This window comes from Eupeodes corollae, chromosome 1 (assembly GCF_945859685.1).
Source record: "Eupeodes corollae chromosome 1, idEupCoro1.1, whole genome shotgun sequence".
In the NCBI taxonomy this organism is placed as follows: domain Eukaryota; kingdom Metazoa; phylum Arthropoda; class Insecta; order Diptera; family Syrphidae; genus Eupeodes; species Eupeodes corollae.
Window position 1 is genome coordinate 176,342,417 of NC_079147.1, and position 19,432 is coordinate 176,361,848.

A 19,432-nucleotide genomic window follows, 5' to 3' on the forward strand; every position below is an offset into this window, starting at 1 on the left:
TTTAAGGAAAGATTCCTACTCAAGACAACTTAATCCTTTAAAAAAGGTTTGCTTTGTTTTATGTGATAGCAAGAAACGTAGTTCTAAAGACTAGTGTTATTATTTTGTAAATCAAATAAGTTTTCAAAATATCATCATCAGTGTTGTCTTCAACTAAAATATCAAAATCTAAATAACCAAATCGATCAATTAATTCCAATATGTCTTTGTTGGTGAGAAGTTATGAGTTAGTCGGAAATAATCAATAACATTTTTAACAAATCACGGTTTGTATTGACTCTGTTGATTTTTATTTCGAGTATTTCACATTCTGAAATATCTGAGAGCCTTATTTCGACCTCTCGGATTTCTTCTAAGAACTGGCCAATAGGCACTAAATACTGCTTTATGAATTAAAACAGAATGGCAACTATTTTATGAATGCTGATAAGCATTGTATAACAATTTTAAAACGTGAAGCGCATGAATTTTTACCCTTCAAATGTTTTTCAAAAAGTGGTTTATATTGAGTTTTAAGAACATTAGTATTTTGTTTTGATCTAAAATTTCATATTTTGGTAATAAATTTGCACAATTTTTTTTCGGAGTAAGTTCATTTATTATAAAATAGCAAACCAAGTGTAAGTTCACAAACGCATCAATGCTTCCTTTATCGAAGCCCAAATCTAGACAGAGTATCAACTTCTCGTGAATTTGATGCTTTGTCTGATTCCATCCAAAGAATTGTTTCGTCCTATCCTCGCACTGAAATCGTTGTTACGGGCGATTTCAATGTACACAATTCTTCACGGCTTCAACATTCGGGCCAGTCAACACCAAAAGGAGTGTGTGCTGAGATCTTCGCTGAGTGAAACCACCTAACTCAGCTGATCAACGAGCCCACTCGAATATCGGACGTAGAAGGTCTAGCAGAAAACACTCTTGACTTGTTTCTTACCTCTGACCCTGGTAAGTACACTATTAGTGTTCTATCTCCTCTAGGCACATCTGACCATTGTGTCATATCAGCAAATTTCTCGTGTAAAAACTCTCCAGTTAAAGAAAGAGTTCCTAAGAGAACCGTGTGGCAATACGAGAAAGCCAACTGGGACGGTCTCAATAATTACTTCAGAATCTTTAACTGGTCACTATGCTTCGTCGATAGTGACTTTGACGCCAGCTCTGATTTGATCACAAGTTTAATTCTCCTGGGAATGAGAACTTTTATACCGAACAGGGTTAAAAGTATGAGACCCAAGGAAAACGCACGGATCGATGCGAGCTGTAAAGAGGTTATTTGGGCCAAAGAGGTAAGTTTCCGTTGCTATAAAGCCAACCGTACTGAGGAAAGCCGGAAAAAGTTCAAACAAGCCAGGAAGGCCTGCAACGCCCATATTCGACGGACCAAATTTTTACATGACCAAAAGTTACGGCAAAAAATACTGCAATGTCCCAAATGCAGTAAACATTTTTGGTCATTTGTAAAAAACATGAGGAATTCTTTCTCTTCTTCGGTTCCTACGCTCGTTGTCAATGACACTCCTTTTGTTAGGCAGTTCGCCGCCAATTCTACGCTGCCAGTGAGTGTCATGACTCTGCCTGTGCTTGAGCGAGTAAGTGGTTCTATGGGACCAATCTTTTTTCGCACTCGTACTGCGGCAAGAGTCCTAAGAGATCTAAGCACACATAAATCTGCTGGTCCGGATGGTAGCCCCGCTATTGTTTTGAAGAGGTGTTCTTCATCGCTAGCAAAACCACTGCGTAAGCTTTTTCATCTGTCCTACTTCTCAGGTCTCGTTCCGATGGAAAACCGCATTTGTCCAACCTATTCCCAAAAAAGGTGAATCTTCCTCAAGAAATATATTGAAAAACGGAAGCTTCTTAATGACCGACAGTATGGCTTTCGTAGCAATAGGTCCACTGGTGATCTCATGGTTCATCTCACCGAACAGTGGAACAAATCTTTACATAGTTTTGGAGAAAGTAAGATTATTGCACTAGATATTTCAAAAGCATTTGATAGGGTTTGGCATCAGGCTCTCTTATCGAAAATGCACGCTTTCGGTTTGCATGAATCCCTCCTTCATTGGATTAGTAATTACCTTTCGAATCGTTCAATACAAGTTGTATTGGATGGATTCAAGTCTAAAAACCACATAATAACATCTCGATATTCTCGGTATGTGTATCACCAAAAATGCCGCAAGATGTTTGCATTTTCTAAGACGATGCAAGAAGTTTCTCTCCCCCTCTGAACTGGCTGTTATTTACAAGACTTATATACGTCCAAAGCTTGAGTATAACTCCCTTATCTGGGCTGGTGCTCCTGCAACTTACTTAAGCCTCTTGGATAGTATTGAACGTAGAGCATTTAGATTGATTGGTGATATTACCATCATAAGATCATTAACGTCACATGAACATCGTCGAAATGTTTCTTGTCTCACCCTGTTTTGCCGTTATTTTAATGGTTTATGCTCTAGAGAAATAGCCAGCTGCATTCCTACCCTTTAACAGTTCAACCGTAATACTCGCGCTTCTAGAAATGCTCAGCAATATACCCTCGAGCCCATCTTTGGTCGTACTGTCAAGTACAGAGATTCGTTCTTTAGCCGTACTATGCGAATGTGGAATGCCTTGCCACACTCTGTCTTTCCCAGCTATTGCAATATTCAGGAATTCAAAACCAATGTGCACCGATATCTCCTTTCAACCCCTCTCTCCCTTTCCTGGTGCTCACACTGTGTCTACATAATAAGGGTAATATATCCCCTTGAGTGTGCGCTTATTATACAAAAAAAAAATGCAGAGATGATTTGTGATCATCGCTGTAGCACGTTCATAAACGCAAATAATTAGCATCACTTAAAATGTCAATTGTTCATTATTGCATTAATTTAAAAAATAATTAATTTTAGCGAGGAATTGACAAATCCTTCAAGAATAATTCTTGTCATGAAAAAGTGCTTTCTCAAACTAGCCGTTCGGATTCGGCCTAAAATTGTAGGTCCCTTCCATTCCTGACAACAGTACTCGCACACTGGAATGGTTGAGAGTTGTAAGCCACTAGGCCCTGGTTCACAACGGACTGTTGCGCCACCCCATTTGATTTTTTGTTAATTATTGCAAAGTTCAATAAACTGATGCGCAAATATAAAAAAACAGCATCGAACAATTTCCTTGATAAGTTGTTGATGCCGACGCCATTTGCAGCAAAAACGGTCGAAAAGACAATGAAAAGTATTTAATCAAATTCTTAATTGCTTATAAATTAATTAATACAAATTAACACAAATTAAACTATTAATAGAAACCATATTAAAATATGAAAGTGAATTTGTTGCCGGCAGAAAATCAAAGTCAGTATTGTGGAGAAAAGTTCAAGAGAAGATAAAATGTGTGGCTCCAGATTTTCATTAAAATGAGAGTTTTTATTAATATGACATCCATCATAATGCGAAAGTTGTTTTTGCCGTAAAACCTTTTGTCAATTAGCATCGCATCGTCATCAGCTGAGCAACGATTAGCATCGCGAAAAAGCAGTGATACATATTCACTACCAAATAAATTTGACGTTTGTGAATTCACCCAAACTGAGAAGAATTAATCAAGTGACAGCTGTCAAAAAGACCCATTTCGCCAGGTTAAAAAACAAATTAAAAAACAGTTTAAAAAACAAAACATCAAAGAAACACCTAATAACAACTTGAAAAATTTAGGTTTTTTCGAGAAGCATATTTATGAAACGATCCACTGTGCGAAGAGATGGCTTGGACTCTCTCTTTCTGTCTCGCTGTAATTCATCGCTCTCTGCGTATCTATCCCTTTGCCATACGGTGACAGAAAACAAATTATGTGAATTGACAATTACTTTTGACGTTTTTGTGCAAATTGATGATAAGACCAAGTCGACGACAACCAATGCGGTGGCGCTGCGGTAGCGGCTGCAGAGGTGGCGGAGGCAGCAGACCATGATGTCTTTTAGCTTGATGTCTTAGCCTACATTGCAGCGCAAAGATGTTCGCGCAGGAGAATTCACAATGAATATATAAAAAAAAGAACTCACGAAGCAAAGATCCAAGAGAAGGAGATTGATTAAAAAAAAAGAAAAGAATTAAACGTTATAAAGTCTCGCAATTAAGATGCTGGGCTCGTGTGCCTTCAGCGCACCGCACAGGCTCAGTGTACTTAGTGTTCGTTCTTTTTGTCTGTTTTGCTTTTTAATGGGACGTCAGCACTTTTATATGCGAAGATAAGTAGAATTGGTGCTGCAAATGTTGACACTAATGACCTCCTTAATGGTGGCCATCTTGATGGTGGTCGTCGCGTTCACGTTTGTAGGTAAGTTAAGTTACTATTTTTAATGGAAAAAGAATAGAATTTGACAGAAATAAGTGTTAATTTGTTATTTTCCCTGTAGATATTTTCGATAGGTAATGTCATTTAATTATACCTTCCGTTCTTGTTTCTTTAATTTCTTCGTCGAAATTATTTACGATACATTTTTTGACACATGTTTTCATAAATAGCAATCAAATATAATGTTCCATTTAAGGTCAACATAGCTATTCACTCATTGAAAATTACAATATTGAAAGTTTTCCAAAAGACTTCGTAAAACGACGCAAATACCTTTTAAATATGAAAAAAAGAACAAAAGTAAAATATACGTACTTTAAGTGTGCTGAAAGCGATTTTTGAAAATTCTTTTTTTTTCGTGAAGTTTGGCTTTATCTTTGTTAGGTAACGTCTATTCCGGTCTTGCGGTCAAGTTGAGTGTTTTTTTACGACTGCTGAAATCATTTATCCATGCTTAACGAACTCGCCTTTCTAAGACAAATCAAAATAAAGAAAAACTTGACAGTTTCGTCAATACCATCCTTAAGCAACTATTAGATGATTAACGTAAACTGTCAACTCGTTGACTCTCTCCAGTAAAACTTTTTTTTTTTTTTGACGGAAGGAAATCTTCAAAAGACAGTATTCGACACCAAGTAGTGTGGGGCTCTTAACCACTAAAACCACCTCTTCGTCAGGACCAATCTTGAAGGATCGACTTTCCGATTTTGGGGGAAGTTTAAACTTTTAATACTTTAACATGTCTTTTTTAGACCATAAGCTCATGAGGCTTGGTTCGCCTTTATCTCCGAACATGGTTTCTTATATTCAAGACGGACTATATTTCAGAATTAGTATGACTTTACAGTCTCTGGTTATGCGATACAGCGTATTTTTTAACAGCTTCCGTAACCATTTCTATTTGTAAGTCACGATGTAGATCGGTATTTCTTATGTACCAAGGTGCATTAACTATTCCACAAAGGACTTTGTTTTGGAATTTTTGGATGACTTTGGTATTTGTTTTCTTTGTACAGCCCCATAATTGGATTCCATAGGTCCAAACAGGCTTAAGTGCTTGATTATACAGCATTATTTTGTTGTGGATTGATAAATTAGAGTTGTTACCAAGCTACCAGTACATTTTTCTATATTTTAAGTTTAGTTCTTCTGTTTTATTTTTGATGTGCTCTTTCCACTTAAGCTTTGCATCCAAAGTCATTCCAAGGTATTTGGCCGTATTGGCGTAAGCTACAGCTTGATTACTAATGATTATTGGAATATTGTTTATCTTTTTATTTGTAAAGTTTATATGTGAAGATTTTGTTTCATTGAGTTTGATACGCCATTTTTCGGTCCAAGCTCTCACTGTGTCGACGGCATTTTGTAGTTTTACTGCTGCCTTAGAGACACATTTGTCGGGTACCAAAACTGCGGTGTCATCTGCAAAAGTAACCATTATGGTGTGATTACCAACTGGAATATCCCTTGTGTATAGTAAATACAGGGTAGGACCTAGGACACTTCCTTGTGGTACACCGGCTTCTATTTTCTTCAATACCGAGTATTCTTGATCGTACCTTACTCTAAAAAATCGGTCTGAGATGTACGATTTTAATATTTCAAAGTACTGCCTGGAAAGATCCCTTTGCAGTTTGTACTCAAGTTCCTTATGCCAAACCTTGTCAAAAGCTTGAGCAACATCTAAGAAAATAGCTGAACATACTTGTTTTTCTTCTAATGCTTTTTCTATTACATCCGATATTCTATGAACTTGGTCTATCGTGGGATGTTTATTTCTAAAGCCAAACTGATGGTTTGGGATTAGCCTTCTTTCTTCTACGATTTTGCTAAGTCTCTTCAGAAGCAGTTTTTCAAAAACTTTTGCCATAATTGGTATAAGCGTTATTGGTCTGTAAGCCGTCACTTCTGTAGGTGGTTTACCTTGCTTTGGTATGACAACTACTTCAGCAATTTTCCAATGGTCCGGAAAATAGTTTTATGAAGGCTTTCAATAGGATTTCTTTCATAACCTGAGCAGTAATTAGATCGTAACCTGGTGATTTTTAATATGGTAGTTGATGTTCACACGTACTTTTTATTTCTTTAAGTCTAACAATTGGTATTTCACTTCTTATCAACAAACTGTAAGTTATTTTCAGCCGTGTTTGATGAGTATAGCTTAAAAACATTCGCAAGATGTTCAGCGAAAAGGTTAGCTTTTTCTTTCGGGTTACCGATCCATTTCCCATCTTGAGATTTCAAGGGCGAGTTTTGTAACTGCGGTCTTTTCAGTCGCTTTGCTGCTTTCCATAGCGAAAAATCGGTTCAAGCATCAGTCGTTAAATTCCTAAGGAATGTACTGAGTAAATCATTTTTGAATTTGTAAATTTGTTTTTTAAGATTGTTGCATATACGGCTAAACGTTGTTTTATCATCTGGAAATCTAGTATTTTGCCATTTTCTTCGAGCTCTTCTTTTCTCTATTAGAAAATATTGGAGTACTTTCTTCAGCGGCCTGTTGCACATCAGCAATAAATTGTTCCACTTCATGGTCAATTTGCTCGATTGTATCCATGGGTGATCTTAAATTTATAAAACTTAAAAGCCTATCTCTAAAATCATTCCAGTTTGTTTTTTTATTTAAAAGCTTTATATTACTTTTTTCTAGTACTTTCGATTCACTTAGCGATAAAATTACTGGAGTATGATCTGATGACAGGTCATAATAATTACCTTCGACACTAATGTGATTTCGTTTGATTCCTTTAGCTACGAAAAAGTCAATAACGTCTGATATTTTGTTAGTATCGGAAGGCCGGTAAATTGTCGACCTGGAGGAATAGAATTCGCTATTGTATTTTAAGGTTGGAAAAGTCTTTTGCCTTTTGTTGATATAAGTCTTGAACTCCAATGGGTGTGTTTCGAATTGAAGTTTCCACCACCAAGGCAGTTATGCCCAAGAAGATTAAATAGATCTGTATAGTCATCTAAGATGGCTGGGTCACGTAGAGCGCATGGAAACCAATGCTCCGGCCCGGAAAGTCTTCGAATCCGCACCCACAGGACAGCGCAGTAGAGGAAGACCGCGGATCAGTGGCGCGCACAAGGGGAAGGTGACCTCACCCAACTTGGAGCGCGAAACTGGAGACATCAAGCTAGGGACCGAGCTAGATGGAGAAGTTTGTTGGGTGAGGCCCTAGTTCACACAGGACTTTAGCGCCACCTTAAGTAAGCAAGTAAGTATAGTCATCTTCTGTCGGGGAGCGTCTTGGTGGGCAGTATATAGCTGCTATCTTAAACTCTTTCTTTTTCATACCAATACTAATAGTTGTTACTTGCATATTTTCACTATTAAACTTGGTTACTTCATAATGTTTTAAGCTTTCTTTTATAAGAATCGCCGATCCACCTCTTGCCTTGTCAGCTGGATGTGGAGCGTGGTAACATGAATAGTTTTCTATTACATTATCTAGACTTTGCCATTGGAGAAATGAGTTTCGGACACCAGGCAAATATTGATATGTTCTAGATCTAAAAAGATTTTTAATTCGGATGAATGTTGTATAAGACCGTTTGCATTCCATGTAACGATTTTAAGTGTTCTGTCCATCATTGTTTTTTTAGGGCGACTTTTTCGCTTAGCAGTTTGATATTCAAATCCTGTTTATCAATTCTTTTAAGAATAAGTTGTAGCATTTCTTTTATGGAAGTCTCTTCATTCTTCCACACATTTTTAACAATCTGAGAATAGGCTTTCTTTTCATGGCTTCTACTTTGAACAGTCTCTTTAATTGTCTCATTCTTAAATAGATTGACTGCATCAAGGGCTTGGAAGCCTTTTTGTACAAGATCTTCTACTGCTTCCTCGGGAGAGCACGAGGAATGAAGACCTCTGGCTACTACTTTTATTGACCTTGTAGCTTTGTTCTCATATGAATGCCATTGTATTTGGTATTTGCTCAGTTCTTCAGTGACAGATCTATACTCGTCAGCTTCTTCGACTGTGACTTTCCAATTGTCTTTGTTGTACGACGTGTATTTGCAAGCTTTTTTAGTACATTTTTTTATCATAATTGGTGGTGGTGTAATTTTTTTGCTGCCTTTAGCGTGAGATATTGATTTAGCAACAGCTGCCACTTTAGTTCCTGTAATCAACTCTTTGTTATTTTCGGTCTCGAGACTACGTTTACGTTTCTTTGTGGTATGCTTATTTTTCTTTTTCTCAGTTTCAAACAAGAGCTCTTGTTCATCAGTTTGATATTCAGTTTCAATATATTTCGGACTTAACTGAATCGTGGACTTTGAATCTTTCTTGTCAAGCAAGGAAACTTTATCTTCGAGTTTTTTCACCTACAGCTGAAGACTTTGAACTAGAACTTTAAGTTGTTTTCTTACCGCTATTTCAATTTGCCATTCTTCAAAGAAGTTCTTTGAATTTGATTGGTCTTTGTCTTTGATTTTGTTGGAACTCTGTTGATCTGTGATGTCGATCTCTTCATTGATCTTGGTTCCTTTTTCGCTGATGTTTTTAACATCTATAGTATTGTTTAAGGTTGTCGATTATGTAACCCCTGAAGTAAATTTGTTTGGGGGAGTTCTTTGCATCTTTGAACTCCGTCTCTCAATATTTGTAAGCAATAATTAGTCCTCCCCAGAATCCATAGGACCGACCTCGTAAGAGAGTGGATTTAACAGTTTCACTAGTCGTTTTGTTCATTGCCATAATTTCGTTAACTTAGTGTCCGTACTATAAATAGGTCAGTTACTTCTATCCATAGTTTGTATTCAGCCGCCCCACAGGGTACAGACGCTGATCAGTGTGCCGCACAATATGTGTCAGACGATCTTGGATTGTGAGCTGGTGCATTCAGAGCGGTATTTCTATTCTTTTGCTCTTAGTTCCTGAAAAGATAAATCAGGTGACTCAGCTCATGGATCCAATGGATCCAACTTTCGTCGTTAGTTGGGTATCCAGCGGGCACCGGGTGACGAAGCGATTTTGCCACGCCAATTGTCAACAAAAAATGCTGTCAATACGTTGACTAGCACATTGACTCTCACCTTGACAAACATTTTTGAGAGTAATGTGTGAGTCAATGCTCTTGGGACACGATGACTCGTTTTTCGGACTATTGGTCATCGCAGTGATTGTGTCCCAACGTTGCCAGGGCAGAATTTAATACCGAATCAAGGCATATTTTCAATGCATTTCTTAAGCAACGTACAATATGGAAGTAAAGTTGAAATATTTGTTTATAAATTAATTTTAAAATATAAGTGAGTTTAAATTTCTTTACTTTGTTTCTCCATGATATGATAAGCATTGCTATTAGAACGTTTCAGTGCATTTAGAAACAAGCAAAAAGATTTTGACAGATGCCAATAATTTAGTGGTCGTTCATTCTAATTGCATCTGGTTCTTGAACTGTTATGAACTGTTATGTTTTCTTTCATTTGACGTAAGTGTCAAATTGACACCATTCTTTTAAATTTGATGAATATCAACAAGTGTGTGACCGTTAAATTGCACTTCATCAAGCAAACAGCCGTTCTTTACGTTTTCTCGATGAACTTACATACATACTTCAAAAATAAATGGAAAAGTGGCTTGCGTGTGCCGCAACTCAAAACAACAGAGACTTCTCAATTAAAAACAAAACAAAACATACACAAAGATGTACCCACCTCTACAGCTCTCACTTCAGAAACCTCTCAAGCGAAAACCAAACCAATGTGTCAAAAGAGCATGTGCACTTGTCAAAGTACCCACTTTGCTTCTTTCAAAATAAATTCAAAAATACAAATACAAAAAAAAAAAAACAATGAAGACGACAAAATGAAATAAGAACACCAAACGAAGTTACTTGGCCACTTCAGTCATGATGGCTTTCTTCTTTTTTGAATCTCCATGGGTGGTGGTGAAATATACAGAATGACATCAGTGAAGAATTTCCTCCAAAAAAAAAAAAAAAAACAATTGTCATTTGTAAACAATAAACACACATTGCCCGCAGGAGACTACACACAAGAAACAAATGAAGCCCTACAGGATATTATAACAGTTCGTTAAAAAAGGAAGACAAAACGAACAAAAGCCGCACACCATCCGATCCTTAACAAAAGAGCATCATCCAGCGAACAAGTCGAGTGAGTGAGTGAATGGCAGACAAAACAACAAAAACATGACAAAACATCCCAACAATAAAAAACTGGTCCGTTTTGTTTGCGGAACAGTATCAAATTCCAATGACAATAGTTTCTTGTTTACACATCTTTCCAGTTTGAAGGGAAGTGCTTTCAAACAACAAGTTTTTTGGTTGTTGATGTCGTTTTTGTTGTTACCAAATTGTTGATCAAAATACAAAAAAAAAAACCAATGAAACGAAAAAATAAAACGAAAAAATCGAAATGATGAAAAAAAATTCTTGTCAGAAGTGGGATTCGAACCCACGCCCTCAGAGAGGACCAGAACGCTCAGTAACCCATTTGTTAGTGGGTAAGATTGCTCTTGAGTCTGGCGCCTTAGACCGCTCGGCCATCCTGACAGTTGAAAGTGAAGTGTCAATTGAAAGCATTGATCGAATATTATTTTTTTTTTAAATTTATTCTCGTAACTGTAAATTGGATGACAGTTCATACACTACTATAAATTAATTAATATACGTAAGTCATGACGACATAACTATACTTATCGCATTGAGTACAAATTCCATTGAGTTAATTGTATCAATTAATGATAATTATTACCGTTTAATTGTCATTTTTCATTCATTCTGGACTCCTAATAAGGTTAGAGATTATGATGGGTGACACTTAAAAAAGTTTCCAATGGAAATTGATTTATTGAAACAGCAAATAGACAGAGTTTTTTGACTGTCAAAGTAACCTGTCACTGTCATTGTTGATATTCATATGTAAACGACAGTTCCGCTTATCCCAATGGCGGATCCAAGGGAGGGGTCGTAGGGGTCATGACCCCCCCTGGGAGATAATTTGTTTGCTTTTTCGCAGGAATTCCCTTCAATTCAAAACTAATCGTATTACGTTAATGGATATGACCCCCATTATATTTTGAATTATTTATGTTTTGTATATGAAAACAACATTTATATTTTACTTCCTTAAACTTTGTTGCTAAACGTACTACTTTTGACTGAAGATTGGACCAAGAACATAGTATGAATCAGATATTCAGCCTTATTCCAAAAAAACAGCACAAATTCATCAACTTTAGACCAATTGACGATCCAGGGGCCCCCCCACATGAGCCAAAAAGCTTATAACAGTTAAGTTCTATAAGTAAAGATTGCATTTAAAGATTTATTAGTAATTTTACGCCATTCAATAAAAAGTGTTTTGCTGTCAAAAACCACTCAAATTTTGATTTTCGGTCAATTTAGAACTTGAAAAAAGAGCAAATATTCAGGTTCTTAAGAAAAACCTTAAATAAGATATCATGAATATTATATTAAGTTTCCTTTGAATTCCTTAACTCGCCTTCAATTTTATTATTACATTTTTTTGACACACATAAATAGTGATTATTGAACTTGCTATATAGGAACTATATATCAAGTTTTGTATAAGTAAATAATTTCAAACTAAAGTTTTTAATCAAATATGACATTTCGACGGTAGAGAACCGAAAAAAGTGGGTACCCGGGGGGCTCCCGGAAATTACACCAGAATTTTTTTTTGGAAAAAACGCCAGAAAATGTTTTCTGCTTCAAATTGGAAAAAGAAGCAGATTTTTTGGTGGAAAATAAGCCAGAAACATTGGAAATTGTGCCAGACAGAAATGGAAAAAAAACCAGAAACCAAAATGGAAATTAGGCCAGAAAACCAATTGATATATTCTGGCCTAATTTCCTAATATCAATTTGGAAAAAAAGGCAGAAAATGTTTTGCATTTTAAAAGTCGCTACTTCGTCAATATTGTAGACATTTTATCACAACAGGAAAAAACAGCCCCTGACATGCACCCACTGGGGGGGGGGGGGGGAGTCGCGGGTGCGGTGAGGGCCGGCGCGGTTACAGCGTGGCTGCCACGCAAAAAATTACTAAAGTTTTCAATAATTTTTTTTATTTGTAACAATTTATTTAAAAAAAAGAAAAGACCAAAATATTTTTACTAAATGTAAACTTGGGAAGTGTCTGCTACGATTTCCCGTCAGCATGGACATTTGTAATTTTCGTTTGAATCTGCAACTGCTTAAGCTTGCAACTTTAAGTTGCACTCCGAGCATATTTTCATATGTCTGCACGGCAACAACACAACGTTTGGTGCAAGGACCTGAAATATAATACATAATATTACATCCGCTTCGCAACTAAACAATAATTCTTACAATAGATGATAGAGACAGAGAATGTGTAGTAAAACTGTTTGTTTTTTTTTTGCCTTTTTTCATTTCTGTAAATGGAAAAAACGCCAGAAAATTTTTAGGAAAAAATGCCTGAAATTCCGAAATTTTGCCAGAAAAATTTGGGAATTTTTTCCTAACAAAAAAAAGCCAGAATTTTGTATGAAGAATTTTCTGGCGTTTTTTCCAAAAAAAATTCTGGCGTAATGCCGTTTCAGAAAGTGGAAAAATTTTGTTTACGAAATTTTAATGTAAATGTTCATATATTTATAGGCTTATACCAAAAATAGGTTAATCTAGATTTTTTGACAAATAAAATTGCATTTAATTTTTTGAGAAAAACTTATTTAGCAGGTACATTTTTAAAGCTTAAAATATGGGAAATATTTTAAAATAGACTTTTAGGAATAAGTTATCAAGTTCTAGCAACTCAGTCGTGCGTTTCATTTCTTTCAAAATTGGGTTTCTGTTGAATACAAAAGATTTAAAAAAATTAAATAAATCTACTTTTGAAGTGAATTTGCTTTGGATGCTATAGAACTGAGATTCAAACGTGAATTTCAACAATAAAAATGTCCAAAAAAAAAGAATCAAGTGACACTTTTGTTAAATGAATGGCTAAGAGAAAAATAAATACACGTTTCATATCTATTGATATAAACGCTTTGAAACGTGTAATTTGTGAGTACTACAAAACTTTTCTTCCCAACTTATTTGTTTACTTACCTTATTTTGTTTTAATATAATTTTTTTTAGAGAAATTATGTACTTAAATGCAGCTATTTCCTTGAATTCAAGAATCAAACCTTTTTGTCTCTACAATTTTTAAGTTTTTTGACGCCTTTAGAAGATCAAAATAAAAGTAAGCAGACTGATAACGAGAGTAATAAGAGACTCCCGGAAATTGATTTTGAAAAAACTACATCAAAAAAAGCCCGACATTTGCACATATTATCAGATCCTCTCTCATTTTCTGGATTTTTTAATTTTTGCAGCGTTCTTTGCATTAATTAATGAAAACAAGAAAAGTGTGTTTTGTTTTTGGAAAAAAGCAACGTTTCAAAACAATTTGCTAGATTTCTGGGCGAAATGCACCAAAACCCTCTAAGCTATTGTATTTTAGCTCTTAAATATGGCATATTTAGAAAACTGTTGGAATCTTGGAATGCTTTCATATGAGTCATCCAAATTAAATAGTAAGACCATACCTTGCTGGAGAGCAGTGTTCTAATTAATTTGATAACTAAAGTTGGCATTTTAGCAATTTATTAAATTTTGTTAGCATCCTTTACAAAACATTAAAGAACATTTTTAAGCGGTGAGTAAAAACTCATCTAAGTGTGTGACCCCCCCCCCCCCTGATGAAAATACGCCCTTGGCGTATCCTTGTTACTCTATTAAGAACAATTTTTTGACACAAGCGCCATCTTGTCTCTCGCTCGGCACAAAAGTCAATCTGACATTTGACTTGCATACATTTCCCACAATTAACAACGACATAATACAATTTTGACACTTTGAATTGAACCCCTTTCATTTTTCATCATTCAAACCAAAAAAATATGCTCCCCCATTTTTTGGTTGCACTCATGCGGAAACTATTAAAACAATTTTTCATATATGTACATAAATCGCATTCCGTTTGATTGAAGGCAAAAAAGTAAAAGAAAGATACAAATTAAAATCCTCATCATAATAATTCCTTGTTACCATAAAATTAACAAGGATAAACAAAGAGGGAAATTATTTTTGACTACCAGTGCAGGCGCAGGGTTGGACTTCGTTTGCGAAAGAATTATGTTATGCTTATGTTATGAATGAACACAAAGCCTTACATTCCTCACAGGGTCGTTCGTTTTGAACGTCGCCATCGTTATCGTCATCATCGTCGTCGTCGGTGGTTGATTTTGTGTGGCTTATTCATCATCAGGGACTTATGCATATTTACGAATATTTGTATGGGTTGTGAAGTTTATATCTGAAAATTCGAAAAGAGAAGTTGGCATTTTAATTACTTATTTTACTCTTGACTTATTTATCATATTTTATGAAACGTAGGTTGGTGTATATGTATTTTTCATCATAAAAATGGACCATTTGGTTTGTTATTTTAATGAATAGCTGTCGTAATAACACCCCATTAACACTTGGTACTTGGTATATGAAGGGAGTACCTAAGTGGTGGAGTTTTTTTGTGTTACAGAAACAAGGAAAATTTGAAAGATGAAGAGAGAAAGAAGGATGAAAGCAGAAGTGACCGACGACGACGAATTGTGATTCATTTTTTTCATTGTATGTCTGCTGTTCATCGAGATTGGACAAAGGCCATTTTGAAATTTTTGTTGAAAAAACTGGCTTGCAATTCATAACCGTTTACATATGTAACCAGAGATCAAATGATCTTTACTCTCAATCAGGCTATTCAAAATAATAGGAGTGTGAGTACGTAAAAAAAAAAAATATCAAAAACCGAAAAAAATAAAAAGTAAGTAACTAAATTAAAATAGGATTATTAAATAGTTGGAATATCGAATATCTAAACAAGTTTGGTTATTTAGTGGGGCGAGGAAAGCACTGCACCGACGAAAAACGGGAAATCATAAAAAAGTTGCGAAATGAAGGAAAAACATATAAGGTTATAAAGTTGATGTTGGGGTGCTATGACCAAATGATCGCCAATGCTGTAAAATATGAAAAAAAGTCGAAACCCGGGGACAGAAAATGACGATCGACGTATTGTTCGCTACAGCCAAAAGGATCCTTTTGAGTCCTCTAAGATGATCCAGGAAGATCTAAGACTGGTAGTTAGTAGCGTAACAATAAGAAGGTGATTGTTGGAACACAATCTTTTCGCTCGCAGTCCACGAAAAGTGCCGATGCTTACAAAAAAACATGTAGCGGCTCGTTTGAAATTTGCAAGAAGCCATGCTAATTGTCCTGCAGAGAAATGGCGAAACATTTTGTGGACTGACGAGACCAAAATTGTTTTATTCGGTGGAACTGGCTCTAGGCAATACGTCTGACGTCCAGAAAATTTCGAGTTTAAGCCTGGTACACCATTAAAACGGTAAAGCATGGAGGTGCTTAAGCGATGGCATGGGGCAGTTTCTCATATGCTGGTGTTGGCCCCATACATCAAATCATTGGCACGATGTACCAGCGCGTTTATGTGGATATAATGACCAGTGTGTTGCTGCCTTATGCGAGTTGGAATATGCCGGTTAAATGGGTATTTCAACAAGACAACGACGCGAAACACACCAGTAAGTCTGCCAAGGAATGGTTTCGGGTCAATGGGGTTGAGGTCATGGACTGGCCAGCTCAGTCGCCTGACCTCAATCCCATAAAAAATGTATGGGCAGATGTGAAAAAGGATGTTTCTCGACGAAGACCCTTGAATTCGAGGCAATTGTGGGACGCAGTCGAGGAAACATCTAACCAAATTCCAGTTGAGCGTTGTCAGGCCCTTGTGAACTCTATGCCACGCAAATGTGCATCAGTTATAAAAAACAAAGGATTTTCCAAAAAATACTGACAAACAAATCTTAATATTGAATTTTTTAGTTTTTAAACTTTTTTTTGTTTACTCCTATTATTTTGAACAATTCGGCTTTATTTTGATAAAATTCATGTTTTTACTACTTTATTTGTTTTAAACAAAGTGAAATGAAAATACAGTAATAGTCTATTTTTCAAAGAAGATCTACTTAATCGAAAATCAATATACTTTAAAATTAAGTTTGTTTCTTTGACACAGCGGGTTATTGGTTCATTTTTCGCGTAATTAACTCTGTGTACATCGTCTCGAAACCAAAATGCTCGAAGTTGTCGAGTTGGAGCATACAAATTTATTAGAGAACAAAAAGGAGCGTTGATATGATATGATAAAATATCACTTATAAACATCACAGAAAATATTTTACGTTTTTTTTTTCAAGTGATTCAAGTTGGCATATAGCTTTGTATGACGGAGTTTTGATGTTAAACCCAAATTTTTGAATAGTGAATCTTGTAAATTTTGTTGGACCATTTCAATTCTTTCAGATTAAATGTTATAGAAAGGGTTCCAAATTACACAACATTGTACCAAAATTAGAGGTAAAAAGCGATTTGAGAGTAAAATTGTCTTTAAAATCTATGCTATTGCGTTTGATAACACTAAATTTTTGGTTACACTAAATTCAATGTGCTTAACAAAGTTAAGTTTTGGGTCAAAAACTTCACCAAGATCTTTCTTCGCCCTTAATCTTTCTAGAACTTGATTCTCATTTTTTTTATTCAAAATTGATTTCAGAAAAGTTGCGGTAAAAAGAAAAACATTGACATTTACCGACATTTAAATATAATTGGTTTTTCGTGCACCATTGGGATAATTTCGAAAAATCGTCTTCTAAGAGATGACAGTCATTAATTTAGATTTTACGCAACAAAAAAAAACATCGGCGAAAAGAAGTTGACTAGAATTGAGAAAAATACTAAGTAAGTTATTTATAAAAAGAGGCTGGGATGCGACCCACACTGATAACTTCCCATCCCGTCTGTCGATTTGTCTTGCTTAAAAGTTCGTCTATATGTACTCCTATCAATTTTTACCAAATTTGCGTAATATTTTTTCTAGATTTTATTTTTTATGAAAAAACGGACTGTTGGATTTTTATATAAAAATTACTGAATATCGGAAACAATATTTTCTGTGAAATTAAAAAAATTTGAAGACAATATTTTTAATTTTTTTTTTGTTAATTTTTTTTTCGTTTTTTTTTTTAATTTTTAAACTGTCAATTCGATTTTTTTTTAAATTTTACCAAATGTTAACAACAGTATTTTTTGAAAGATAAAAGTAGTTTAAAGCCAATATCTACAATTTTTCAAAAGGTATATGAGTCGAAAATCAACTTCTACCAACTTTTATACATTTTTTTTAGGTTTTTATTTTTTGTAAAAATACTGCCGATTCGATTTTTCTCAAAATTTGTCCTATTGTTGAAAACAATATTTCTTATAGGTAAAAGATAATAAGAAGCTATTATCTTACATTTTTGAAAAAATACTTGAGTCGAAAGACATTTTTTACCAACTTTTGTCAATCTTTTTTCGGTTTTTAAAAAAAACTGTCAATTCGTTTTTTCTCAATATTTTTCAGAATGTTGAAAACAATATTTTTTATAAGATACAATTAGTTTGAAGGCAATATTTCAAATCTTGGAAAAGATATTTGACTCGAAAATCCATTTTTACCAACGTTTGTTAAATTTGTTTCGGCTTTAAAAAAAAACTGTCAATTCGATTTTTCTCAAAATTTCTCCTAATGTTGAAAACAATATTTCTTATAAGTAACAAATAATAAGAAGCTTTTATCTCAAATTTCTGAACAAATATTTGAGTCAAAAGTCATTTTTTACCAACTTTTGTTAAATTTTTTTTTCGGTTTTTAATTTTTTTGTAAAAAAAACTGTCATTTCGATTTTTTTCAAAATTTTACTGAATGTTAACAACAATATTTTTTGAAAGATAAAAGTAGATTAAAGCCAATATCTACAATTTTTGAGAAGATATTTAAGTCGAAAATCATTTTTACCAACTTTTATTAATTTTTTTTAGGTTTATATTTTTTGTAAAAAACCGTCAATTCGATTTTTCTCAACATTTTTCAGAATGTTGAAAACAATATTATAAGATTCAATAAGTTTGAAGCCTAAATTTCAAGTTTTTTTTTCCATTTTTACCAACTTTGAGTAATGTTTTTTTTTAGATTTTTATTTTTTATGAAAAAAAACTGTCAATTCGATTTTTCTCAAAATTTTATGAGATGTCAAAAACATTATTCTTCGTTGCACAAAATTGTTTTGGAGATGAAATCATACACTGCCAATCACTAGGTTGAGGCCACATATTTTTCAACCGATTTTCGTTCTTTACCAATAAAAATTTACTACATTTGAGTAGGTAGATATTTTCTTTAAAAAAAGTAATAAAATTAAGTTGGTTAAATAGAAAAAACAGTTGGAATTTCCCTACATTAATTAAAGAGCTACTTAAAAACAGTATGAAAAAGTGCGTCACTTGGATGAGGCCACATGAAAAATCTTATAAAATATCAAAAAAATGAAAAAAATGTTTACAGTTTTTGGTTTTCAAACATTTATTTATTAAGTTTTTCTCAATTAATAATGAGTATGCCCCCCATTTTTCGATATGACCTCTATTAGACGGTTTGGAATGGAATCATAAAGTTTTTTTAAATAGTCAAGTGAAATCTCGTCCCAGGCATCACGGATAGCTTCAATTAAGGAGTCCTTGTCTTCAAATTGTCTACGCCTTCATAAGCTTTTCGAGATAGCTATGTCCATACGTTTTCGATTATGTTCAAGTCCGGTGAATAGGGTGGCCATGGCAAAAGCTCTACGTTTTCTTATAAAATCCAGCTTTTGACAACCCTGGAAGTGTGGATGGGGGCAGTGTCTTTTTGGAAAATCAAAGCCAGAGGTCCAAAAATATTTTTCATCTTCGGAAATGAGCGTTCCAACAAGTATTTGTAGCTGTTTCCGTTCATTGTTAGAGAAATAAACTCCAATTCGATTTTGCCATAGTAGGTGATAGCTCCCCACACCATAACACTTGATGTATGGCTGTGATGTCTTCCCAAAATTAGTTCCTCTTTTCTTAAATCATGGAAATAAAAGTTGTAACCATCGGGGCCGTCAAGGCTTAACTTTTTTTCATCCGAAAAGACGACGCGTTTCCATTGA

General features: G+C 34.7%; 1 protein-coding gene and 1 non-coding gene across 2 annotated transcripts in view; one reads left to right on the forward strand and one right to left on the reverse strand.

Moving 5' to 3' along the window:
• LOC129940317 (centaurin-gamma-1A) overlaps window positions 1-19,432 on the forward strand; it is a 455,674-nt gene that overhangs the window by 20,113 nt on the left and 416,129 nt on the right. The window lies entirely within an intron of this gene.
• Window positions 10,747-10,865, reverse strand: Trnal-caa (transfer RNA leucine (anticodon CAA)). The gene is made up of 2 exons: window positions 10,828-10,865; window positions 10,747-10,791 (listed from the first exon to the last, which is right to left on the reverse strand). It is a non-coding gene; the product is annotated as a tRNA-Leu (tRNA).